Source organism: Amblyomma maculatum, chromosome 1, assembly GCF_055883805.1.
Source record: "Amblyomma maculatum isolate TAMU_Amacu chromosome 1, ASM5588380v1, whole genome shotgun sequence".
Taxonomy (NCBI): domain Eukaryota; kingdom Metazoa; phylum Arthropoda; class Arachnida; order Ixodida; family Ixodidae; genus Amblyomma; species Amblyomma maculatum.
Window position 1 is genome coordinate 287,268,136 of NC_139344.1, and position 26,501 is coordinate 287,294,636.

General features: G+C 43.4%; 1 protein-coding gene and 1 long non-coding RNA gene across 12 annotated transcripts in view; one reads left to right on the plus strand and one right to left on the minus strand.

Moving 5' to 3' along the window:
- The window catches only part of kn (EBF transcription factor knot), a 172,773-nt gene that overhangs the window by 103,616 nt on the left and 42,656 nt on the right, over positions 1 to 26,501 (minus strand). The gene's annotated exons all lie outside the window — the stretch shown is intronic.
- Positions 14,492 to 26,501, plus strand: part of LOC146206762 (uncharacterized) — a 78,898-nt gene continuing 66,888 nt past the window's right edge. For 4 of the 10 annotated variants that reach the window (XR_014704514.1, XR_014704507.1, XR_014704513.1 and 1 more), the window contains exons 1-2: positions 14,495 to 14,660; positions 17,544 to 17,661. This is a non-coding gene — a long non-coding RNA (uncharacterized LOC146206762). Of the gene's footprint in view, positions 14,661 to 17,543; positions 17,662 to 23,111; positions 23,205 to 26,501 lie in introns of all 10 variants that reach the window. The other 6 variants (XR_014704512.1, XR_014704508.1, XR_014704516.1 and 3 more) reach the window with 6 other exon arrangements.

Below are 26,501 nucleotides of genomic sequence, written 5' to 3' on the forward strand. Positions count from 1 at the left end.
AAAATGATGAGATCACAATGCATGGCGCACTTTTATCCGGTTCACAATTAGTTGATCCATTTAATAACTTTTTCACATCTGTTGCAGACAGCACACAGTCAATATGCAAACGGTATATATGGGAATAGGTTTGCGAAACCACCTTTCTGGCTACGACCACTGAAGTCGTGTCAGGCCTACAATCAAAGTAGCAGAGGCATTTACACGATCTCCAGAGAACTGCGGCAAAGCACACATCCGCCTATATTACAAACTTAGCCGAACATTCCCGAAAATGTTACAGACGGCCAAAGTGATTTTTAAAGTTGGTGACAAAAATAATTTCTCTAACCCATCATGCCAGTTTTTTTGTTTGTTTTTTTAATGTTTCGAGGGAATAATGCAAAAGCGCATCCCCAGTCTTATTAATAGGTACACAGTTATCTTACTTTCGCAGTTTGGTTTCGTCAAAGAAAAATCGACCGAAACAGCCTTATTACAATGAAGGAAATATGATTTTAGATTCTTTTGATGGGAAATTAACTACTCTAGTTACCTTTTTCAAAAGTGCATTTGATTCCATAAATCATCAAAATTTATTACTTTAACATGAGCATTATGGTTCTCGCGGCGTCTTTATTTAGCTCGTCTGAACATATTAAGAGCACCGTCAGCTCTTGGTAGAATTTGGCGAGGCCACTCTTGGTCACATATAAAACCCATTCACTCAGGTGGGCCGCAAGGCAGTGCTTTAGGACCCACACTATTTCACGTTCTACTTTACTATTTAACAATATTAATGGCATTGTGAATACTGACAATAACGCTAAATTTTTATGTATGCAGAAGACGTGACCATTTTCTAACATCTCAGACCAAAAATGAATTAATAAAAGCCAATGAAGCGTTATACAGGATAGTCGAGTGGAGTATCGCATCCTCACTGAAAATTAACGTAAACAAAATTGAGGCAATAATTTTTAAACCAAAAGTAGACCACTGGAATCTCAGTGCTACGCTAGGTTCAACTCAGATTGAAACAGCCGAGTCGTCCTACGAAAGGTGATCGTTTGCTCTTTGCTAACTATATACCGCCCTATTTCCCTAATTTCTTCGTGTTGTAAATTAATTGAGCAGGTTATTGCCAATTGCATAAATGAATTCTTAAATCTGCACTCTGTTCTATCTAAATTTCATCATATAGTTTTCATAAAGGATATTCGACAATCACCCAGTTATAGCAATCGTTCATTCGCTTGCATTCGCCATAGACAGGAATGGTCAAGTTGATCTAATATTCCTATACTTCAGCAAAGCTTTTGACAAAGTCCCTCATGACAAATTAATTTTAAAACTTAACGCAATTGACCTTCCTGGCATGTTGGTTATCTGGATTTCAGACCATTTAACTAACCGCAAACAGTATGTATCAATTATCAGTATGTATCTAGAGGTCACCACAACGGAGTGAACTTCTTATCTATATTAATTATATTGTTGACACAGTTGTTCCTGGCGTGGAGATTCGTTTGTTTGCAGATGACTGCGTGCTGTACCGGGATTTTAGATGTTCTAATCACCAAATTGATCTTGAGATTTCTCTAACTAACGTGCTTTGATGGTGGCAGAAATGGGGCATGGTCATAAATAAAGAAAAGACCAATTTCCTTCGCATGACACGTAAAAATATATATTTGATCACAGGTATCACAATCACCATTACATGAAGTATCCAGTTTTAAATACCTAGGTGTAACATTACCAAAAACCCTGTCCTGGAGTTCACATGCTACTGATATATGCTCGTACGCATTTCGCAAGCTGTGTTTTCTGCAAAACAAACTTTCGAAAGCTCCCGCTCAAGTTAAATTACTCGCCTATAATTCACTAATCAGGCCTAAGCTCTAGTATGCATGCATGGTGTGGGATCTTTATACTAAAACCGATGCTAAAAAACTTGAAAGAATTCAAAGAAAAGCCGTAAGATTTATTTGCTCAGTTTTCGCCGTTTGATTCTCCATCTGCGCTTATGAATATTAACAATATTCAACCCCTTGAGACACGAAAAAAAATACCCGCCTATAGTTGCTTTCCCTGCTCATAAATAACAAGTTGGCGCTTGATCGTGCACCTAACGTATCCTTTTTCACTGTACGCCCTACACGTCACCATCATCACAGTTTCCTTACTCCGTACTTTGCTCGAACTGACACATTTAAATTTTCCTTTTTCCCACGTACCATAGCAGAGTGGAATCTTCCGGCACAATGATTGACAGCGCATAGTCATGCTGCATGTTTCATTTTGATTATTTTGTTCCTCATTTTGCTTTGTGCTTTTGTATCTGTAATATCTACTTGTGTATTTGTTCTGCTTGGATCTGTGTAATGATCTACAGTATTGAATAAATAAATAAATAAATAAATAAATAAAACTTGGTATGTTAAGTGTCCTGGCGTGACATTGTAATGTAGCATGTCATGGGACTTTCATATTAATACCGTTATGAATAAACACGCTAAATGTACATTATGCAAGGCACGTTTTCTATTGCTACTTAATACCAAACTTTTACTTTACAACGCCATATCTCACCTTTCTTATTGTCACTTGGTGTGGGGCACGATAACATTTTCATGCACATGTAGATTACACAAAATGAAGAAAAGGGCTTCCCCCATCATTGCGAATGTGCCTTTTTATACCCATGCTTAACGTATGTTCTCATCCTTGAAAATACCACCAGTAAAGATTTCTACAATGCATTGGTAAATCAATGTTATGATAGAAGCCGAAAAAAAAATCACGATTCCTTTTTTGGTTACTTGGCTAACCTGCAACCAAGAAATAAATATTTTTTCAGTCCGAAACAGCGACATCTGGCATGTGCCATATTTTAGGAAAAATAATGGCCGTGAAATGCTTCGTTTTCGAATCCCTAAGATGCTTAATTCCTACCGTTAGTCTTAAAACCTGGCATCAAATTTTATATTTTGAATACCTCTTTGAAGATCTACCTCCTTTTTTAAAAATGTGTGTTTATGTCGTGTAATTTCTGGGGTCATTTCCGTCCTTTTAAAGCTTGTGACTTTGTTCTTGAAAGCAAATTCTGCGCAACATATAGCTAAGTAAACTTTGAAACCTTGTTTTTGTTGTTGTTTATGCCTGTGCAGTGTTGTTGCCGCTGAAAAGCCAGCTGTAGCCTTTTTGGCTGATCTTCCTAACATCACGTGATGTTGAAAATAAAAGCATTTGTCATGTGTCACCACTTGGTTGAAAGAGACATTTCGAGCTGCAAACATTTACTCCACGCTTGTTTACTTACTGCAATGCTGATGCATTTATTCCTTTCCAAAGCTATTTCCCGTAAATAGGCGAATAGTTTAGCAGCGCTGTGATTATTTAAATATAGCCGCCTGCTGCACAAAGTTGTAATGTTGGCATGCGCTTTGGGGCATCTTTCCTTTCAGCCTCCATCAAACGGGCCCAGTAGTCAAGCCCAAATATGTCAGAGAACATCGCCGACCACTCGCCCTATCACCCGGTTTTTCATATCTCAAGTTAATGGTGCACGAAGCATTTTTGGTTGTCTGAGGATGTCCATGACACAAAAAGTCAGAACGTGTGGACGTGGTGGACCGCGCCGGAACTAGCAGTAAGCATACTTATCCAGGCTTTTGCATCTATACTCCCTTTCACCGTTATATGACGCATCAGGCTGCAATTGGCTCTCCACTAGCCGCAACATCATCAGTAACTTTAGTTGTAAAAGCTCTGCGGGCACGGGGCTGGAACTCTGCGCTTAGCCTGCCTCCGTTCTTGCATGTGCAGGTCAGTGTCAATTATACTTCGAGAAATCGTGACCCTTTTCTCCCTGCCGCGCCCCCAAAGGTATGCTGTTTTATTTTTATTTATTTACAATATTGTATCGGAATGTAACAGGTGCGCATGAGCAAAATAAGACGGTCACAGGAACACGTTAAAGAATACATGTGATGAAAGGATAAGTGACAATAGTACGTACCTATAGAAAACCAGGGAATTGACAAGTATACAAGGAAGCATAATTCATATTTAGCACGCGTTTCTAATTTCTGCAGGAAATTCTCTGTTGATGTAGCGCAAGTAAATAATTGCGGATGGAGGTTGTTCGTTTCGGGAAGAAAAGGAGAATGTTTAAAAACATCCACTCTTGGTGTGTAAGTCATTACTGCTTATGAGTGATTAATACGAGGCGATAGTCTTTCAGGAGGTCGCAGTTACAAGTTGTACAGTTCATGTAGAAATGTAACTCGGGCTATTATTCTTGTAGTGCTCAATTCTGGGAGCTGCGCTAAAGCGAGCAGCGCTCTTATTACTGCTGTAGTTGGCAGGTGGAAAAAATAAATCTGACCGCAAAATCTTTGCACTTGTTCTAGTTTATCAATGAGGTTACCAGATTATGGTCCAAAGATGGGCGGATGATAGGCATTGTTTAGCATACGAGTCTCTTGTGCGGAGATATAGAAAGTAATCCGGGTCCTCAGGTTGAAGGCATGTTTGATCAGATTTTGGAAAGCTAAATGTTTACGCATAAAAACTCTGCGCGAAAGGATAAATACGGCTATCAATTACGTATAAATGAAATAGAAATACTTTCGTCTGCTTTCGCGACAGTCTTGGAGCAGTCCTCTAATACAGCAGCACTTAAATCTCGTTGGTCAGTTTCTTCATACACATAGCCGAAAATAGGTGAATATGGAAGGCCGCATCAGGTATGGAAACATTATTTATGGAATATCAAGCAAGGAGGTTGAAACATCAGGAGAATTAAAGCAAACATTTCTGAATAACATGTTTGAGAAGCACCTCAACCTCTCTGCTTGTTCAGTAGGCCGTTTGCGCAGACTTGAGAAATCAACCGATAAGGAGGCAACTAATTATTAGTTTACAACATTTTGTTGAAAATAAAGCTATGTTTAAGGTTTTAGGAAAATTAAAAAATGTCCAGGCAATAACGTGAGCTACTTCATTTCGGCTCGAAAGCAGAATGATGGTGGCCATGAAGAGAAATAAGTACCCCATAAGCTCCTCCCATCATGCATAGAAAGCCATTAATGAAGCAGAATCTATCGAAGTCTTACTGATCATACATAGTAGCTGGGTTCACACTGGCGTTAATGATAACTATTTTCCTCCCTCACAATATCTTCCGAAGGCAGTGGCGGAGCAATTCTAATTAAAATCCATGTTTCGACGCAAAATAATCAATGCTCACTTCAGAAGAATGACTACTCTGGTTAGACTATCCCCCTATAGGCATACAGGACTTCAAGCTGCAATGTCACGAAATTATTACTGGATGACGTGGTTTTTTTTATTTAGGAACAGGAAAATTATTATTCATCAAGACTAATTTTTCAAGTATGAATTAGTCTAATCAATCTTTTTATCTTTCTGAAAGTGCAGACATAATTTAACAAGATTAACAAGTTGTAACTGAACAGGCAAGATGCGAGGAAGTGTAGTTTCGTTTTAGACGTAGTATTCTTCAGCAGTTTGTTTTCTGTGCACGTGTCATCTGTATTGGAAGAAAAGACAGATCACAAACTGGTACTTGCGTCCTCTACTACTTTCTACGTGTGAAAACCATGTAAAATTGTGCATAAATTAATAAGACACTTTTTCCATAAAAACGATGAGTGAGTACCGGATAATTTAAGTATTTATTTTCACAGATTTTTGGACAGTCATATCTCAATTTTGAGTAATATAGCTTCAAAGAATACTGAATTTTTTTTTTCGGCAGACTTTCGTTGCAGAAAAGAAATTGCAAGTAACGAAAATCAACCCGTTGATTAACTTTGGTTTTGAGGACGCCTTAGGCTGTAGTGGAGGGCTGCGTGCATTTCGACCGCCATTGATTAACAGCCAAAGTATTTATCTGGATTGGAAAGCACCAAACTCAGCAAAACTTGAAGTGGGGAAAGGAACATGCCTGAATGCCTTCAAAAATTCATAAAAAGTAATCCTGGTAAATTTTGCAAGTCACATCGGACTGTCGCTTAACTCGATCGGCCAAACAGCCACGAATTAGGGCGTCGTTAGATGCTAAAAGAGCATTGCCACAGATACGAATAATTATTTTTACTCTGCGTGTGCTTAACTGATAATGATGAAATGATAGACGTTTTTTTGTGTGATTTTTTTTTCACCCTGTAGACATTATCTCTAACGCGGATGTCACTGAAATGGTGCTCCAATTGAATACGAATTGTTCTCGCAGCTTAGATCCTAGTGCATTTTTTCGGCGCTATGCAGAATCTTGCTTTTTAACCAAAATATTTTGCTCGTCCTTGTCTCCTTGCCGCCTGAATACTATTTCAAAGTAATAATCATCTCTACTGACAAGGATGCTGATTGACTTTGTGTAAACAATTGCAGTCCAATCTTTCTAACCGTGTCCTGTCTCAAACTTAAAGAACATAACATTGTCGAAAATATTTTCAAATTATTCAAGCGTGAAGTTATCTTAAGCGCCGCTCAACACTGATTTACAAGGAGATTCTCTATTACCACCCACTTTGTAACGGCCATTCAGAATTGCAGCCCAGCTTTAGACAAATCCGATCAAAATGCACGCTTCATTTTTAGATTTTTCTAAAGCTTCTGAGAAAGGGCTGCATAACAACGCTTTATTTGAACAGAAACTGACCGCTCCGTGTTTGGATACAACACTGGAGGATGTTTGTGGCGGTTCTTGCTTTTAGCCAACTTCAAAAGAAAGCCAGCTTAGGGCACACATATCAGTATGTTCATAAAAAGTATCTTAAAGTCATCTGCAATTTCCTAACAAATTTTTTCAAGAATGCAGCCCGTTGATTTTCTGTGGCACTTTTGGCTGAGAGCGCATGAAAAACATTAAAAATAATTTTCGCCGAGCGCTGAGAACATTTCTATCAACATGTAATTTATAACACCCCATAGCTGCTTCACAATTAAGATGTGTCCCAGTTTGCTGGACTTGATAAAAATGCCAACATCTTCACAGGCTTACAGCTTGAATTCATCGTGGTGCTCAGGAACGAAGCTTAAATAAAGCTTGATAACCGAGCAGTCTTGAGACGGCATTGGAGCGTGTGGCATATATGAGTACCTGTCGAATATAGACAGCACACAGATGCGATGTATTGCGTCTTCAGGCAAGAAGACATTGGAGAAAATTAAGTGTTTATTTTCTCTCTACTGAGCCAACAGATTTTGAGATTTGAAAAATGTATTTTGGGAATGTCCCTTGTGCAGCATGGCGCGTCCCAAATCAAGTAAAGTGGGCCAACTAAAGCTGGTTAATTCAATTGTAATATTCAATTTCATCAGTTAGTCACCTGTTATTAATTAGAAATGCAGTTGAGTGCTAGTAATACTGATTCCCCCTTTTTTTTTCAATTTTGAAAAGGCTCGTCGCTGAAAGGCAGCGAATACTCTGGCTGTCCCAACACGTCAACATTAAACCATGCGATCAAATGACGTGCAACACCAAATCCGTTGAAGGATGGCTGCGTTACCCGTTTCCGTGATACCTGGGTGGACGCTCTTATAGAAGGTATCTGCTGATGCACTGCGCCGCAGCCAAGGAGGTCCCTCCGCAGATAATCTGCAGGCCTGGCTGTGCATTTTTCGTACCATGGAGAATAGCGGCGGCCTCTGCGCCATTGCTGCTCGCCGAACGCAGGCTGCCTGCGGTTACTCTATGACAATGTGCTTGTTGGAAAGCTCAGACTGCAGGAGGGTGTGCTGAATGCGTTCCTTGAATCAAGGGAATTCACAAAATCGGTCATATGTCTCCCGCCAAACATAGATCTAATGGCTACTGTTTAATTTAAGAAGAAAAAAGAAGCATGTAGCAGTATCGCTGGCGACCTCTCCAGATATCTGGGCAAATAGCTGGGGGTGCGACGGACCTGTTATCACAGGATTGGCGTCAAGGTAGCAGTTGAGATATACTTCGTTATCATCGTGTACACAGTTATTATCCAGACAATATTATCATATTATAGTACTATATCATCCCCAATACTCTTCTATAAAATCTGCTACAGAAACACGCATTTACCTGCATTTCATGTCAACCGATCCTTTCCAAACTGTATACTGACAAATCAGACCAGCCCAATCCCTCCACACATCACCAAAGATCCTTACCCATCAGTACCATCAAGACAGAAAAATGTTCGTCATGAACATGACGGTTATTTTCTTTATAATTAAAAAAGCAACTTCCTTCCAATCCCTATCCACATCATGAGGGATAGGCCAGAAGGCATTGCGGGTCCGACTGGGATGACCATACTTCTTTGAATGCCGACCGGGCCAATGTTCGCATTTCACTCCATGGACAAGATCCACCAGTGAGAGACTAACAAAGTGTCTCCAAAACCGGACGGCTGTCAGCTGCCTACCTTCCCTTGCCAAAACCCGATAATCCGCTGAACGGCTATCGCCTTCTCCTTGCGACGATCGGCACGAGAGTATGCTTCTTCTTCTGCGAATCTTTCTGTTAGAGTAATCTCTCAATTTCCATTATTTTTTAAAGCCTGTCATTCCACGAGGCACGGGCCGAGCATCTTATTTTCAATCCGTTGCATCTTTTGTTCGGTGGTTGCAGTTCGTGAGATTGGGCAGGCAAGGCATGTAGCAGCTTGCGAATTTCAGCTGGGGTGCTCATAAACGAAGGATCTGCTAATGTCAATTCCTTTTTGTCTTATCTCTGCTCTAAAGCGACCGTGAAAGCGGAGCCAAATGTCGGAGAATATGTTTGTATAGGCTGAGCGTGGCATCTCATGCCCGAGGTGTGAATGCTGGAAGAAGTACAGTCACCTGTCAGTGAACGATTGTTTCGATCAATCTGGAACGAATGCTTGGCTGCCGGGCTCTGTCGCAACAGCCTATTGCCACTGACCAATGCACGTCGCAAAGTGATCTCACGTGCGAAACAAGTCTCTACAAAAGCGCAGAAGGCTTGCATTATGCACGCTCCCTTGAACATTCCCCGCTGTCTGCCGTTGGGAGCGCGGCCATATAGGGGGTCTGCTTCCGCCTATGGCCATGGCCGGCTCGTAAATGTTTCCTGGGGCCAAGCTGTCGGGGTGCGGACGGGGAAATAACGCCGGCGGCGCTGCCACCTAAGAAATCACCGAAGCAAAACTCCCGCGGAAGAAGGGCCGTTTTCCCACTGTAGCAACAGCCCCGTATAGCGACGCGCTCCCCAGGGAGCCGCATTGAATTGCGGCTGGACTCCAGCAAGATATCGACCGGCTGCTTCTCCTGCAGGCGCGGCCCTCTTGTGCCATGTCACGCGTGGACGGCTGCCGCGTGAGGTCGCGAGTTCGATTCTGGCCGAATGTGCGCTATCTGGAATAATGACTAATTTGACGACAAGGACTGGCGCGGTGCCCAATATGTTCAGCTTCTTCAGCAGAAGCTAGTTAATATAATTACTGCTGTTTTTCCATTTCCTTTGAGTTATCGTATCTACTAGATTCTAATCACCCCCCCCCCCTTGCCCCCTTTTTTTTGCGATTGCGATGACCAAAGTTAGGGGGAAAGGGGGTGTTTAGATTCCCGAGATCTAAATTGAACCCCCGCCACCCCCTCTTTTCTCACTAAATCTGGAAGAGACGGGCGCAATAAATAACATTTTATTGGGCAAACAAAGATGGCAAGCTACTCCGGCAAACGCGATTACAGTTCGCTTAAATTTCAAGCTCGAACTCGAAGCAAGCAAAGCTCTCCCGCGATGCCCGTGAAACCTGCGTCGCCGATACCCACGTGACAGCTGATATCGGGTTCGTTTTAGGCTGGCGTTTTATGCTGACATCTGTCATGTATTGCCTGGGCATAGCAGCACATGAAGCCGGAGATCAGGCCAGGGACGAAGCGCCACCTCGGGACTGCTGCGGTTCGATGAAAGAATGAGCGAGCGCACTTGGAGGCCTTGGATATGCTCAATTCCTTGCAGAAAGGGGGGTGCTTTTTTTTTTCTTTTTGTGCCAAAAAAAGTAGGAGGGGGTGCTTAGAATTTCTGACGACGTGATGTGCATCTGCAGTGACTGCTGGCAACAACTGGCGGGCACGTGCGGTTGCGCTTGTTCACTTGTTTCAACAAACGAGCGTTTTCGGTCCGTCGAATAGACTGAAAGCAGACAAGTAAAGCGCGCCATCTCGGATTGAAAGTGGGGCTTAAGCGAGGGCATGTAGGCATACTGTACTTTCATTCTGTCGGCACATCAGATTACATAACGAAATCTACTCCTAGTCCTGGCTGCCTCCGGGCTATGTGGAGCTATAAATTAGCGCCGCCACTAAAAAGTGCACCGACAAACGGGCGTCATTAACTTGAAAGTATGCGGCGCACACAAAACCAAGGACGTGAAGGTAAACACAACTGCACTTGTTAATAAGAGAGTATGCTGCGCACACTCTCTTACTCGCTACTCGCATACTACTTTTTTATAAATCGCTTGGGGGATTCCCCTAAATATTTGACCAACCGCGCTTGTTGTGAGTACCTTCACGTCCTTGTTTTTGTGTGCGCAGTAAAGATATGCCCAACAACGCACTCTTTTAAGGACTTCATTATCCTGCCGTCCTGTGGCATGCACATTAAGCTCGTTGTCACTTTCGGCTCTTATTTTAAGTCACGGCCACGCACAAAACGATATGCCGCGCGATTGGTCGCGTGCAAACAGCATTTCCCGGCCAGAGATTTCAGGCTCGTCGGCTGCATCATCAAGCATATGGAGGTCAGTAAAACGGAACACCGCTCTACTGGGCTCCTAATGAGGCGAATCTCAAAAGTGTGGCGCCAAATAATCACCCAGATTTTAATCCGGATGTCTAACATTCACTCAAGCTGTGTGCATCCGCTGGTACAGCACTCCGCGAAAAAAAAAATGCACTTTGGGGCACCTGCGGCTACGAAGCGCGACGGCTGCAAGAAGCCCACTTGAAGTCATCGTTTGGAAACGGTTCGGTTTTTAATCTCCCAAACCAATATAGCCTTTGAGGTATGCCTTAGTTAACGTGCACAGGCATGGCACAGCACACGGACGCCTTGCTTTTCGCATCAGTCGAAACGCGGTCGCCGCGGCCCCAATGCAACATTTGCAATTTTTTGCGATGTCGAACAGCCTTAGACGCACTGCAAGTACGTGTGCAAGATATAGCTGGTCCAGAATGGCTTCAGGGCCCAGATTCACACGCAGCACAACTTTCTGAAGCATTTAGCTGCCATAGATATAACTACACTGCGCCATGATCCTTTGCTTGTTATTGTCTCAACAGTAAAACCTCGGTCCCTCCTAATCCTTTGACGTACAACTTTATATATATAATCATAGCACATGCTCGAGCACGCTTAGGCCGATATATGGTCGACGTGTTCTGTCCACAACAAGCACGAGAGACAAGGCTGATCTGAGGTAGCTTGGAGACATCGGTCGGCATGGGCCAAGTTTTGCTCTCCTCCGCGCGACGCGGGAGGTTTGAAGGAAGTGCTTTTAGTCGGCGATTGCGTCGGTGTTTTGTGCATAATGGCATAAACAATCTCGCACACGTTATCACCTGTAGACGTTTAGTACATTATAAAACCACCTAGGTCCTTTTCAGACGGAGCAGTGATGATTCAAACATACCTGCGCTCGGCTTCCCCCCGCCCTGTGGAATGCACTGTTTGCATTATTTTTCAGGAGCGTTGCCTCAGATCCTTTATTTAAAAGCACCATGTTGATCGCTTTGCCGATTTAATTCCAGGATAGCTATGAATTGCAGATGAGGCTTTTGTTTTTTCAGAATGCAGGATACCTGAGATTTTTTTTTTTTTTTTGTTGTTGTTGTTGTTTTCCTGACTCTGCCAACGCATTTGAGAAGCCGCCAAAGGGGCCAAGACATTTAAGGCGCATGAAAATGACAAGACCAGCGCCCCCTGCAAATTAATTTTATTGCTCCCACATACCCTCCCTGTGTAATAGAGCCGAGCCATGTAACCACCTGAACAAAACAAGCGACGAATCTACACCTATTGGAATATGATAATCCACGACCTAGGCTAGGCCAGCACAGGTGAGACACAGGAAAACAAATACCCGATCATGGTGTTATATGCAAGGCAAGAACGCATCCTGAGTACAGGCGTGTCTAAAGTAAAGAAACAGCATGATGTAAACAAGCGTGAAAGACGTCCCTTTTCCGCCGTGTTCAAAATAATTTTAGCGATGGCCTCGAAAAAGTATTCACACATATTGTTGTGTAACACTTTAAGACGCTAGTTTTTATGGAGGCTGGAAGATGCGAATCACCTGGTTGCTGCTATTGCGTGTGGCCGCGCTTCATTAGAGCCATCATTAAGAGAACATTATAGACAATACCGACATGGCTGGCTGGTAAGTACAGCGGTTGTGAAGAGGTCATCGGAACCAGAGTACTGGTGCCACTACTGTTGACGCAGAATGGTTTGTCTGACGTTTCATGCTGCGGTGAGTCACAGTTGGCCCGGAGCTGCCATCGTGGCGGCGAGGATGCCTCGGCTGCCTCCGACCTTCTGCGCTCCCCGGGGGCCGCACCCTGGCCGCTGGGACCACACCCGAGAGCCGAGGGCGTGCCGGCTACGGAGCCCCGTGACGTCACGCCACGCGATTACGTGACGTGCCGGGACACGGCCATTTGCCTAATGGGCTCTCGGCCCGCAGCTGCTGCAGTCCCGATCGACGTGAGAGGCACTCGAGGGGCCGAGAAAGGGTCGCCGATGAACCAGCTGACCTGTGTACCCCGAGGCCGCCAAGATTCGCGTCGATCGGCTCAGGCGGGCTTGCGGCCGAGGGGTCCTAATCGGCTTAGGCCTTTCGGAGGCCGCTAATCCGACGACAGCAGCGGCGGCTCCTACACGTTTTCGGTGGTAAGCGCGACGAATGGGGCTTCTTCTGCGAGAGCTGGAGGAGGGCATTGGAAACAGTTGCAATGCCATGAAATAAATGCCAAAAATGTTGTCGCTGCCAGTAGCTGGTGATGCGTTATAATGCGGAAGTGTGTGATATGGGAAAAGCTGAACGCGGATTCCAGTGGAAACGCGCGTTAAACCCTAATGAGCTGTTAAAGCACCACCAGGACGTTTTGGACACCAAGATAGCGGATCACTTGAAGCACCAGCTTTGCTAAAGCACACCCGTTAAGCGCGGTCTTATGGAAGGCGGTCGCCTCCTGCAATACATTTTTTTATCGATGGTCTCTCCATAAATGAGCATACGATCATATGCTGGACCGATGTATCACCATCTCCTGGCGATCCATTTAGGTGTGTATTATTACCTTTCGATAAGCTTAAGCTTTGCCTTAAGGGCGGAAGGCGGTAATTGACCAGGGCCCGTATTCCGGGTTTGCGTTGTTATCGAAGTGTCACTATCTCACGTGGCCTCGAGTCATCTGATTGGTCGAAACGCTGAGTGTTGCCTCTACAGAACCGGAGGAGGTGGCAACATCATATTCCGGCGTTTCCCCCAATCAAATGACTCGAGGTCACGCGACCTAGCGACACTTTCGATACTACGCAAGCTTTGCATGCGGTTGACTCAGAAAACAACCTCCTCTGATCTGTTGTTTTCTTTTTATTCAGATTGCGATAGCAACGCCGGAATTACTAAATACTCATCAGCAATATCCTAATGACAGCATCTGCATATGTACTCATGCTACGCCATAAACTCAAGGACCACAACGCATTCACTATGTCCCCTTTAAACACGGCTGAACCAGTGAGCCTTCATTGTCTAGCGTAGCAGGTCTGGCCTTAAACCCAATTCATATATCAATATTCTCGCGTTTCCCTTAATCGCCCTCTTTTATTCCTCGCTTAATCGACCAACGACGGCGCCGCATTCGCCAGCAACGGCCACATGAATGTTGGCTCATTTCGACGCCAGAACACACGAGTGTCGCTTTCGGCAAACGCTCGCCGAATTTTGAATCGTCAACGGCACCTGCGCTTGCATTGAAGAACCTATGAAACGCACAAGACGGGGAACGGCGAGGCCGTGCAATTGCGATGAGGGGAGGCCCAACCGTAGCCCGACACTAAGCTATATAGTCTGCGTAATTGCAATGACATTTAAAAAAACATAACGTGTCACGCCAGCTCTCTCTTTGAATTTACATATATTTGCTCCGCAAACATGAACAGTGCCTACATTTTGACTCGATGAAAAAATCGCATCATGAGCTCAAGACTCATTACGCGAATTCAATGAGTCGAAATGTCATTATAATTGAGGCAGTTCTCTATTATGGGCAATAATATTCAGGATTGAATAATGCCCCTCTTCATAGCGGTATCAGCAGCGTCGTTCCACTGCTGCCAAATTGATGCCACAATAAGGCAGCGCTGAAAGAAAAAAAATACGGTCAGGGAACGCTTGGCCAGGTTTGTGAATGTAAAGCAGGGAAATTAGGGCCCGTATTCAACATGTCTGTCATCTACGACAGGTGCCCATCTTTTCCCCGCGGGAGTGTCCCCTCACACAACATCGAACAGTTAACACTGAGCAAAAGTGATCGCAGTATACGTATACGCTTTCTTTGTGAGAACGCACAGCTGTTCTTGGTTTGGCCTTAGTGTATTTGGCAGGCAGTGATTCAACATGTGACAACCGTAGGTATGCGAGTTCATCATTGTTCATAGTGACGGGTGGAATGAGATGCTATGGCGACAGGATTTCCCATTTCAGGGAGCACGAAGCCTTGAATTTGGGGAACAGATGGCAAATTTTGACGTTGAAATGGAACTTGTTTTTATGTTATCTTTTTTGCAGCGCAGCCGACCTGCTAACTTATTAGTATCGCTACCCTAAAGAAATGGCAATAATTAAATTAACAGCAAACAGTGTACAGTAATACCTTCTTTGGGACAGATAAAAAGTGCTGCACTTTTCTCAATAAACCTAGTGCTTTGCACCTGTTACGCCTAGTTGGTAATTTATCGCTGTGAAACATTCATAGCATATTCCAATGAAAAATAACACCCAGCTGTTAAAGAAAATTCCATCTTCACAACGTTGACTTATAGCTGATTAAGAGGAACATATTTTGTTTACCTTGAAAGAGAACCCCTTTCATTAGTGCACTTTAATTGTAAGTTGCGACCATTTACGCAGTTTACCCAAAAATATGTTGATTATTTCCACAAGGTCATTTTCATTGCTTTCTACAAAAAATTACTGTCAGCTTCATAAATAATATATTTTGTAACGTAATCTGGACAATAAGCATTAAAGAACGGCTTGTCCATAATACCTGTCTGAGGTATACTGGGCTTAATATTTGTGGCAAGGAAGTTTAATTTTGAACATATATTTATGTTAGCATCAATATTAACAAAAATTACGTATTTGTTATGGCGCATAGCTGTCTCAAGAGGTCATCGTGTTGGCAGGCCATATTGCGATGCAACACAAAGAAAATTTTCTTGAATGAGTTAGCCTTGCGAAATTGGCGGTATACCTTGAGACACTGAGATTCCCGTGGTGCAGAAAAACCCGGCGTATGCGAAAAGTCCGTGCGTTTCGAGCCGACGTCACGTGATCTGAGGCTAGCGGGGTCGGTCATGTGCGGACAATCTCTTCGTTGACACGGAGTCGAAAGTGTGAAAAATATAGCAGTCTCACAGAGGCTGTCGCTTTTATAAGTATTCCGTGCAAAATTTCCCACATTATTCTTAAAAACGGAATAATGTCGATATATATACGTGGGAAAATGGAACCACTAACAGTAACAATTAAACGCTGTCGCATCCTGTCTCTGATTAGAGGAAAAGACTACGTGTCCATCGAATTTCTTCACGGGGTTTTCGGCTCACAATTTCCTGCATTATCTTCCTCTTAGTTGTACACGTCACATTAACATTTTTTAATAACACCGATAGAAAAAAGTACGTTGTAAACGTATGTTAAAATAGAGTCAGTCGCGACGCCAACAAGCTGCATTTTCACGCCGTTCATATCCTCGCATTTGCTTCGTTGTAAGAAAAAAAAACACATTTTGGGCGTCACAATAGATTAAAAAATACTCAGCCAGAAGATGCATCAGCTTTGTGATCACTGGGGACTAACGGTAAAAAAATATTCATTCTATTCTTCTGCGGGAGCTTTCTCTGTTGGTCATGAATAAAGTTCTTATCTGAAGGTTGGATAACAGAAAGAAGCTATCGGTTTCATCCGGTTTTGTTCAAACCCGTATAGTGCCTTCTAATAGATGTGCATTATAAACGCAATTTGTGTATTTCAAAAGCTTGTTTAACATTTTCTTCATTTTATGGAAGCACTGAAATCTACAGAGACTGGCAGAAAAATTTGATACAAACTGGCTTTTGTCTTAATCACTTTGAGTAATTTTATCGTCATCCAAGCTTTAAGTGCATAGTTTGGTTTCTTTATTATTTTTTATGGACAATGCTTTATATTATTTACTAAAACCAGGACATAACACGGTTATATGTCTCATAGGGAGAAGGGAAACTAACATGCCACCCCATGCAGTGTGTGATAGTTACTTCCTTGCGAAACAACTCTAGCGTATATATTGTCACGTGGTCTAATCGAGGAGGCTTGAATTTCACTTGAATAATATAGGGCTGACTTGTGCTCGCTAAAGAACTAAGCGATAACAAGAGCCCTTGACTGTTTATTGAGTTGAGAAATACTGTTTATATAGCCATGAGGGGAGAGCTGGAAGGGGGAAGAGTAGAACCACAGGTCAATCAGCTCGCTCGAGATCAAGAAGAAAGCAAATAGAGAAACGCAAGTGATTCAACGGAATCTAATGCGTATCTAAACATTTACATTTGTTTTTATGTATCATGATCGATTGAGTGCTAAACTACTTTCCAATCCGGTGGAGATTTCTCAATTGCTTGCTGATAATACCAGTGTCTTGAAGCTTTTTTCCCTTCACGCATTCATTTGCACTGATGAGACAAAGTTCCGTTTTTCAGCAGAGTTTATGTTCTCGTAACCGTTCACGTGATACACCGGTGAAAGTTTTCCCACCTCTCAGTTGATGTGACCACGATTGCAGACTTCAAAATCCCGTTCAGCAACAAACCCTCATTCAAGGCGAACCTGTTAATCTTTGTTAAGCGATAAGGCTAACAGATTTTGGCAGGGACGCATGAAGAACTGCACTGTTCGCTGCCACCTGCGGAACTCCAACGGCTCTCCTGAGGCCCTTTCTGTGCAATAATTTGAGACGCTGTAAGTGCGATGCAGACGGCAAAATTAAAGGAAGTTGTCTCTCAACACCTGCGATTAGTGAAGTCTGACCATTGTGGAAGGACGCGTTTCTCATTGTACGCCTATAGGGGGCATGCACCTACATCTGAGTGGCGGCCATTTTGTGGTGCATGTAGTACGGCTAAAGACTGCATGCATTCCTCTTCGGCTTATCGCTGTTTCAATTTGCACTGCTGAATTTGTGCTCTGCACCATAAACTGGCGCCCATGTTGTCACTTAAATACTTATATGATTCTTCGGACCCCATTCAGATTTTACTGATTGCAATCGAGTCCACACCTGTTCGCCACTTAAAGAGGGATTCAGTAATAACGCCAAGAATGTGGATGTGGCTAAATTCGTAAATGCACCAGTGGCAACTCATGAGAGGTAAGTATGACAAAACTTTGAAGATGGTCTTCAGTAGGCTGAATTTTGCAATTCGGCGGCTTACAAAGAAATTCGCAGGTCGAAATTCATTCAAGCTTGACTATTCTCACTGATAACGCTGATTTGGCCAGTTACTGGCAGCCTTCGTAGTGATCCTTCGAAGCCTTTGGCGCTCTTGCATTGCCCGTGCCCGTGCCCTTCACCTGCAGTCCTTTACTGGCCAAGTGACGAGGTCGCAGCTACACGGCCTGTCATGCCAACTACCACCTGGCACTTTTCGTTCGCAAAGCCGACAATGCCGGATTTCCTGAAGAAAGTGGACTTTAGAAACGACCAAAAGCCGCCGAAATTGTTTCTCTGGCGCAACAAGGAAATACTCATCCCATTGACGCTGGCGTATACACAATACGTGTTAACGGACGAAAGCGGCGCTGCAAGTACGTTGCAAGTGAATGAACGAAACTGACGTAAATTTGTCGTCTAATTTGGAAAGGCAGGAAACACTGAAGGCGAGAGAGCAGACAATAGGCCCCAATAATTGTGCACAAATTAGCATAATGTAAACAGTTTGGTTCTTCGAAAATATAACTCCCAAAACTCTCTATGAGATTTTATCGATGAGTTATTGGGTCTATCAGACGTGTAAAAAGAATATCATTATCTCAGTACTTATTTCAAGAATCTAAAAACATCAGTTTTATTTTGGTAATATTTATTGAAATTTATATAATGTTAGCTTGTTCAGACACAATACAGGCGCGCTGTTCAAGCACATAAAGGCCTTAACTTGAAATTAAAATGCTGCTGTTACCGACATTCAGCCCAATAGCATATGTGTGATCTTGATATCACACTTAATTTAATGAGCAACTGCATCACCTTTTTAGAATCCCTCGATGTTCAAGGATTGAAATCTAGATAGTCTGTAAGTAATAGATGCAAAGAAGTTTCATGCGTCAAGTTCGAAGAGATGACGTAATTGACTATTAATTTTTAAGCTTCTCCTCTAAAACTGCGGTGAAGCTCGGTAATTACGTCACTGATGGTACTTTTTATTACTTCCGTTGTCTTGGCCTGCTCTATGCAGTGTAAACAACACTCAGGTATGTCTTCAAGTGTTTCTATGCCGGAAATGCATCGGTACCGTCCACGACGCCATCACTGTGCTTTGCGAAGGCTAAAATTCGCTTTCATCGCTGATTTCGCCACTGTTTCAAATGCTAGCACCAAAATATTTCACATGCTTTAAATACAAGCTTTAAACATCCGACCCATTGAACCTGATCAGATTCTGAAACTTGCGCAGTTCCTCTTTAAAGAATAAAGGGCCCAGAGCAGAGATGGGCATTGCATTTTATTGTTTGATTGAACTTTGTGTAGGTGCATTGCATAGGGCTTTCTTCCAAGGTAACTTGTAATAATTGGTGCGGTCTCCCACGTATAAAATACATCTGTAGCTTTTAAGCAGGTTTCTAACTTAATGTTGTGAAAAGCTCTACAAAATTCGAGGAAAAGGTCTATGAGAGACAATTTATTTTTTAAGGTTTGAAATAAGGATCTCTGTATTATTAAGAGGGGCTGTTTATGTCCATTACAATTTTTATCATTTTAATTTGATTATATATTGTCATATAATCGGCTGCCGGCATGTATTTCTGCAATTTTTCAAACTACTGGTAATATTGATATCGACTGGTAATTGCTTAAGTTATTTTTATTGCCTCATTTAAAAATTTAACACAAACGTGCAATTTTCATCGCACGTCGGAAATATCCGTGGTCAACGTTCGATTACATATGATCGATTTGACAAAGCATTGATGACATTACTTCTTTGTCATTAACAAGCCATAAAACATCAAGTTGCTTATAGTTGAACTGGCGTTGCATTTTACTAGTACACTAGATGAGTTCGTTCGCCAGAGGCCGTTTTACTGAATGGCATCATTCGGCACAGCAAGCCATTCTATGATGGTTTTACATTTGGCGCGTTTTGGCTCTTGCATTCCACGTTAAGGAATTAAGCACAGCAGTTTAAACAAGGATCCACTGGCTTCTCTCCTACCCTTTGAGCACACGTGAAAAAGCATGGCTTCCATAAGGTCCCGAGAGGTTATCATATCACAGTGCAAAAATTTTGAAGAAATCACTGATGCATGACGAGATTATATTTTAAGCAGTTTTGCGCAGGTTGAAATTTGTAAAAGAATCAACAGACACAAATCATCTTCTATAATGTTAATTTCTCAACAGCTTGCAGTTGAACGGCTGAAGTTCTACTTTCGTCAGCATGGCTGCTTAAATAATCTCAGAAAATATCCCGACTCATAAGTATAATCCTACAAATTCGACATCTGTTAATGGGAAACTTGCTGGCAACTCGAGAAGCCCGACAGCCCTTCAGCTTACAAATATTCTACAGAACCGGGAAAAAAAAAAGCATATTTCTTTCATACTAACCGCATAAATTAAACAAGTAAATTCCCTTAACACGGAGAAGCATGCTGCAATAAAAAGTGGCCGACTATGAAAGGGAACGACGTAGTTTTTCATTGCCGTGCGCTGAATCCTTTTGAGCTCCGTTCTCACTGCGTACCCGCAGCTGTTGGCAACCCGCTTTCGCCGCGAGTGCCTGGTTAAAAGTACCGGCCGCATTTCATGAAGCTCGAAAAATTGTTTTTTTTTTTATTCTGATATTTACGACCGGTGGATGCTTTCACTTTAAGAACGCGCATCAAAAACGTTGCTCACTCTCCTCGACTGCCATCATTATTGCTTTATTCCTCAAGTGTTGTAAATCATCCTCTTAGGCGGCTCGTGAACTTTGAGCACTATTTATTAAATTAAGAATTGCACCAGCGGTTAATAAAACAGGACAAAACGTGTGTGTGACAGGCTCCGTCTTCACAAAAGGACCGCTCCATCAAAGCCAAAAAGAAAGAATCCGGGGCCTGCTTGAGAGAGGCAGAAAAGCGCCGGAAGGGAACAAAGGTTAAGCCAATTAAAGTAGCTCGACGCGCAAATTCCCCGGCTTTTCCAACAATCCCCCTGAGCCGGCAGCGCGGCAGGTATAGGCCTGTCTCGCCGACATGTTCTCGTTCAACCCCATGCAAACTTTCCTCGAAGCGTCTTTGCGTCGTTTACACGCTGCTCTAAGACTCGGTGCCGCTTTCTAAAGCCGCGTGTCTTTGTTCGTTCACCCACTCTCGCTCCAATCAGCCGCAGTGGGAGAACCGTGAAGAAATCGAACACTGATGCGTAGAGTTGAAAATGCGCTTTTTTATTATATTTATAAGCAGAGCGCGCCTTTAGGATAAGAAATCGCCCCTTTCGTTTTCACACGCGAATACTTCTGCACGTCCTGTACTTCGCATCAGTACATTTCAGATTGCATCGAGCCGTGGGTAAAGTACTTACCTAGCGGCTTCCCAATAGTTACAAAAGTTAGTACTTGGAAGAATTACATTCTCTGGTCACGCAGGAAGGCAGCATGTACTAATCTACGAGTATTGCCATTTGATTTTCTCAGTCAGAAGAGAACTGCTGAAGGCGCCTATAATGTAGTGAGAAACAACCTCCTGTTTGATATATAGATATTTACATCTTGCCACACACAACACGGAGCCGCACGTATGACAATTTTCACTTGCAGTGAAAAGAAGCGTATGAAGGGAGCATCTCCAAGAGCTTAAAGGTATAACAATCTGGAACAACCAGCCGTATCACCTAAATACTACCAACAAATTTTCTTTTGCAATAAAAAGTCTCTGCCTTAAAATATTTCCACTCATTAATACATTTCTTAAATATCTTCCTAATATTATTTGCATGTAGCCCCATACTGATAAATTTATTTATATTATATACACATATGCTTTATTTTTCCACGAAGTTGTGGAAGGAGGCCGAGGGAAAAGCGTGTACCTGCGGCGTGAGAAGTCCTCGCCCGCTTAAGGCATACACAGCAGCAGGTTGGGACATAAAACAAAATTTTTTTACAAGGCGAAAAAAAAAAGCCCTCTATGGTGGGCAACACACAATGCAATGCAGGATAAATTACAGACCCAAAAAAGGAGCGTTTTCTAATAGCTCTAGAATGCAATGCATTTATAAACCACGATGCTAAATACAGGATAATTATATGGAGAATAACGGTTTTGTGAATTCAACAAACGGAAAATGAGCAGCAAAATATTTGTACATATTTGAGAGAGACATACTGAATATATCAGTGCCTTCCTATTCAAGAACATTCAATAATAGTGGAAGATTATGGTATTATGGTGCGGTATTTTGGGACTTCCAGCGTTCTGAAATTCGGCTGCTGTAGATTGGATTATTAGGGTATAATTCAGTCATTTCTGTAAAAGCTGAACTTTGTCGTTCGTTACTTATACGCTACTGCGAGCATAATTTGTGCTCATATATATTGCTTACTTTAATTTAATTAAGCGATGCGAAAAAGTGCGAAGTTGGTGCTGTGTATTGAAAATTTTCAATTATTCGTAGTATTTTTTTCTGCAGCTATTGGCGCTTCAGTACGTTTGTTTTTGTAGTCTTTCCCCGGACTAAATGGCATAGTATAGGTGAGAGACAAAGAGAGCATTATAGGTCATTAGTTAAGTTTCTTCGGAAGAGCACAGCGATTCCGATTTAATATTGCGGTTATGCGACTCAATTTACGCATTAGACTGCTTACGTGATTAGACTGCTTACGCATTAGACTGCTTAGGTGAACTAAAATATACACCTAGTGCCTTCATCAATGGTTATAGGTCTAAATTTTATATTCCCTTGTAACAAAATTCGTTTCCCTTTTGTTCTATTTTTGTTTTATTGGTGCTAATTTTTAATTGACTGCAAGAAGTCCATGAGTGTAATTTACGCCAAAAAAACATTTGCTTCAGCAATCGCTCCCTCTTCAGAGCGTCATGTTTTCAGGGCGCTCGTATTGTCGGCGCATATAATCGACTTAGTACCTGAGCAAATCTGTACATTATCATTAAAGTATACATTCAACAAGACAGGGCCTAAACGATTCTGCCTTGTGGAACTCCAGACACTGCTTTCTGCCCGAAATGAAGCCATTGATGTCAACATATTGAGGTCTGTGTGATAGGTAGCTCTTTAAGAAGGCCGAAACAAGCCCACGTATACCATAATAATGATTCAGTTTTTCGAAAAGAATGCTATGACTTATATATTCGAATGCCTGACTAAAGTCAACAAAAATACCTATAACAATGTGTTTGTTTTCAAAATGTTTTAACTGTTTTAAAATGTTTTTTAAATGTTTTAAAAATTTAACTGACGGATTTTGTTTGGACAGATAGCTCCGGTTTTCCTCTCATGACTTGTACCCTATCAGCATGTAGAAAGTGTATATAAACGTTACTTTTTGCCTCTCCTCCCTGGCTGTCTTCCGCCTCGATGCATCGTCGCCTCCTGAGCCCGCTGCGGTGAAGCTCGCCCCCTGAACCCGACACACTTCAACTGGTTGGCTGCGGTGGAATCGTCCACGCTTGGTCCTGGCATCGGAAATAGTGAGCGCTTGACTTTCTCTGAGAATTTGCCAGGTTTGATAACTCATTGACTTTATCAAAACTAGTAATTTCATTTTGTGCTTTTGAAGCAGCAGTGTTTTATGAAAGTCATCGTTCAAAGGTGGCCATGGACATCAGCAAGTTAAAGAAACAGGCGTTGATTTCGCTTTGCGAAGAGCTTGGTATTGAGGTGGGGAAAAGCCACAGAAAGCCACAGCTTATTGCGGCTATTCATGAGTGTGGGGCGGATGGCAATGAAATTTCGGAGACTTGGGATTTCATTCAGGAGAAGTCCAGGGAGGCTAAAGAAGAGGCCATCAGACTTGAGGCTAAAGAAGAGGCCATCAGACTTGAGAAAGCAGAGGAGAGGAAAATTGTACTCATGCAGTTAGATCTTCAAATTGCTGAGGAAATAATTCTAACAGTCATGGCTATAACCGACGGGCGGAACAATAAAAATGAAAGATCTCCTGCAGCCTTACAAGACAAACGAGGACATTGGGCTGTTCCTCGTAAATTGTGAAAGGATCTGTGAAAAGGAGGGAATTCAGCGGGACATCTGGCCCCAGGAAATATTAAACGTACTTCCTTGTGAAGCGGCTGAAGCAATTGCCAGATTGTCGAAAGAGGATGCCGAAAGGTACGATAAAGTTAAGGCAGCTCTCCTTAAAGCTGGTGCATTCCGACGCCGCTTTCGAGAGGCAGCACGGAAGCAAGGCGAGACGTTTCAGGACTTTTCGTACAAATTGAAAGCAGATCTGATCGAATGGCTGAAAGGTGAAGAGGCTTATGAGAGTCGCGATAGAGTCATTGAGGTAATCTGCCTTGAACAATTTTACGGTAGCCTGGGAGATGAAATGCGCCAATGGGTGCAGGACAGGCCCTGCAAAAAGACCTTGGAACGCGCGGCAGAATTAGCTGACGAGTTCGCGACCCGTCGAGAATGGGAGAAAGCACGCATCGGATCCAGTGCGAAAGTCGGTAGGGATAATCGGGCGCACTCTCACACACAGGGAAAAGTGGGAATTGCGTCGTCTAATATCCCTGTTAAACAACAAAAAGGTGCAGTAAGCAGCTCGAAGGAAGACGCGAGGAAAGAAAAGGTTTTCGAATTTAAGAAGCCGGTCGTCTGCTTCCGCTGCCAGCAGCCTGGGCACGTAGCAACCGGCTACCGTAATCCAAAAGTGGTGTTTTCGTTTCTGGATAACGAGGACGACTACTTGCGATTGTTGCAGCCTTATGTTAGGGATCTGACCGTAAATGGCAAACCATGCAAAGTTCTCCGCGACTCCGCTGCTACAATGGACGTCATCCACCCTGAATATGTTAGGGCTGGAGAATTCACGGGTGAATGCGCCTGGATACGACAGGTGGTTGAGGAGAATAGCGTGTCTGCCGATTGCCCGTGTCGAGATGGAGGGACCGTTCGGGGTGCTTCACACTGAGGCAGCCGTCTCTCACAAACTACCCAAGCAGTATCCCTACATATTTTCCAATCGCTCGGACATGCTGTTCAGGGAAAAGGGGCTGAGTTTTGGAGACCATGCTGTCCAGGCTCTCACACGTGCGAAGGTGCGAGAAATCGCAGCGCAGACGAAGCTAGAGGAAAAGGGTAAGCATGAAACTGTAAGCCAAGTGCAGGATCACGGTGGCGAGCAGCAACAGGATTTACTCACTATAACAGCGCTGATCTAGCAACAACTGATAGCGGTGCTGGCTGTCCCGAATTATGTGCAACTGCTCAATCTGAGCCAGGAGAGGAAGTCAGTACGAATCTGGTGCTGCCGCATTCAGAGGGTTTTCTCGAGCTCCTTCATGTGGACCGAGAAATGTTTGCCGCTGAGCAAGAGAGAGATCAGTCTCTGCAAAGCTTGAGCGACCAAAGAGAAACGGGTGTGTCACGCAAAAACATCGCTTTCCAGCGCCGGTCAGGCCTATAGTATCGCCAGTATAAGGACAGGAAAGGAGTAGAACACGACCAGCTTGTTGTCCCGTCTAAGTATAGGGCTCAAGTTCTCGCCCTCTCGCATGGAAAAGGTTGGGCCTGTCACTTGGGTATAAAAAAAATCTAAAGGCAGGCTGCTGAGAGAATTCTACTCGCCCGGGTGTTCTAAAGACGTCGAAAAATTTGTTCAGACATGCGACACTTGGCAGAGAATTGGCAAACCACACGAGACAAGAAAGGCACCTATGAAATTAGTGCCCATAATCAAAGCGCCCTTTCGGCGTGTTGTTGTAGATAGTGGGACTGTTGCCTGTAACTACGTCAGGTTACAGATATATTTTGACTGTAATATGTCCGGCCACCAAATTCCCGGAAGCCGTCCCACTTAAGAAGGTAAGCTCGGTAGAGGTGGTCGAAGCGCTGCTTTCTGTGTTTTCTCGAGGGGGTTTTCCGGCCGAAGTGCAGAGTGATCAGGGCAGCGTCTTTACCAGCGCTCTGACAACTACCTTTCTTGAGAGATGCGGTATTCGCATTATACACAGTTCCGTGCGGCACCCACAGAGCAACAGTGTAGAGGCCTGGCACTCCGTGTTGAAAAGAGTGCTAAGGGATTTGTGCCATGAAAACAAAACAGATTGGGAGGCTTCCTTGCCAGCTACCATGTTTGCGTTGAGGTCTGTGCCACATGAGGCAACCGGCTTCAGCCCAGCAGAACTAGTGTATGGCCGTTCTATGAGGTCCCCGCTTTAGATGCTCCGCGAGGCATGGGAAGGGCGCGGAGAGGACCCCACAGTGGTTGAGTATGTGTTGCAGCTACTAGAACGTCTTCAGTCATGTCGCGAGCTAGTGGAGGCTAACATGAAATCAGCTCAGGGCAAGGCGAAAATATTACGACCGGAACGCCCGAAAACGAACTTTTGCTGTTGGAGACAAAGTGCTCTTACTGACTGCGTCGCGGAAGAACAAACTACATGTTTTATGGGAGGGTCCCGCAAGGTTGTACAGCAGATTTCGGACACTAACTATGTTACTAGAATGCCGGGAAGACGCAAAGAGGTGAGGATGCAATTTAATGAAACCGTACAGACAGAGGGAAGCCGTTGTGCAGCTTGCTCTAAATGTTCCTGAAGAGATGGAAAATGATTTTTTCCCAGAACTACAACTAGATTCCGCACTCGAAAAACTTTGACAGAAAATTGAATGCGACGCCAAACTGGAAGATAAACAGAAAGAAGAGCTAGAAACGCTTCTGCGAGAGTTCAGACATTGCTTCGTTGACCGGCCCGGCAGGACTATAACTTGATAGAACATGATATAGAGCTAATTTGCGACAAGCCCGTCCGGTGCAGGCC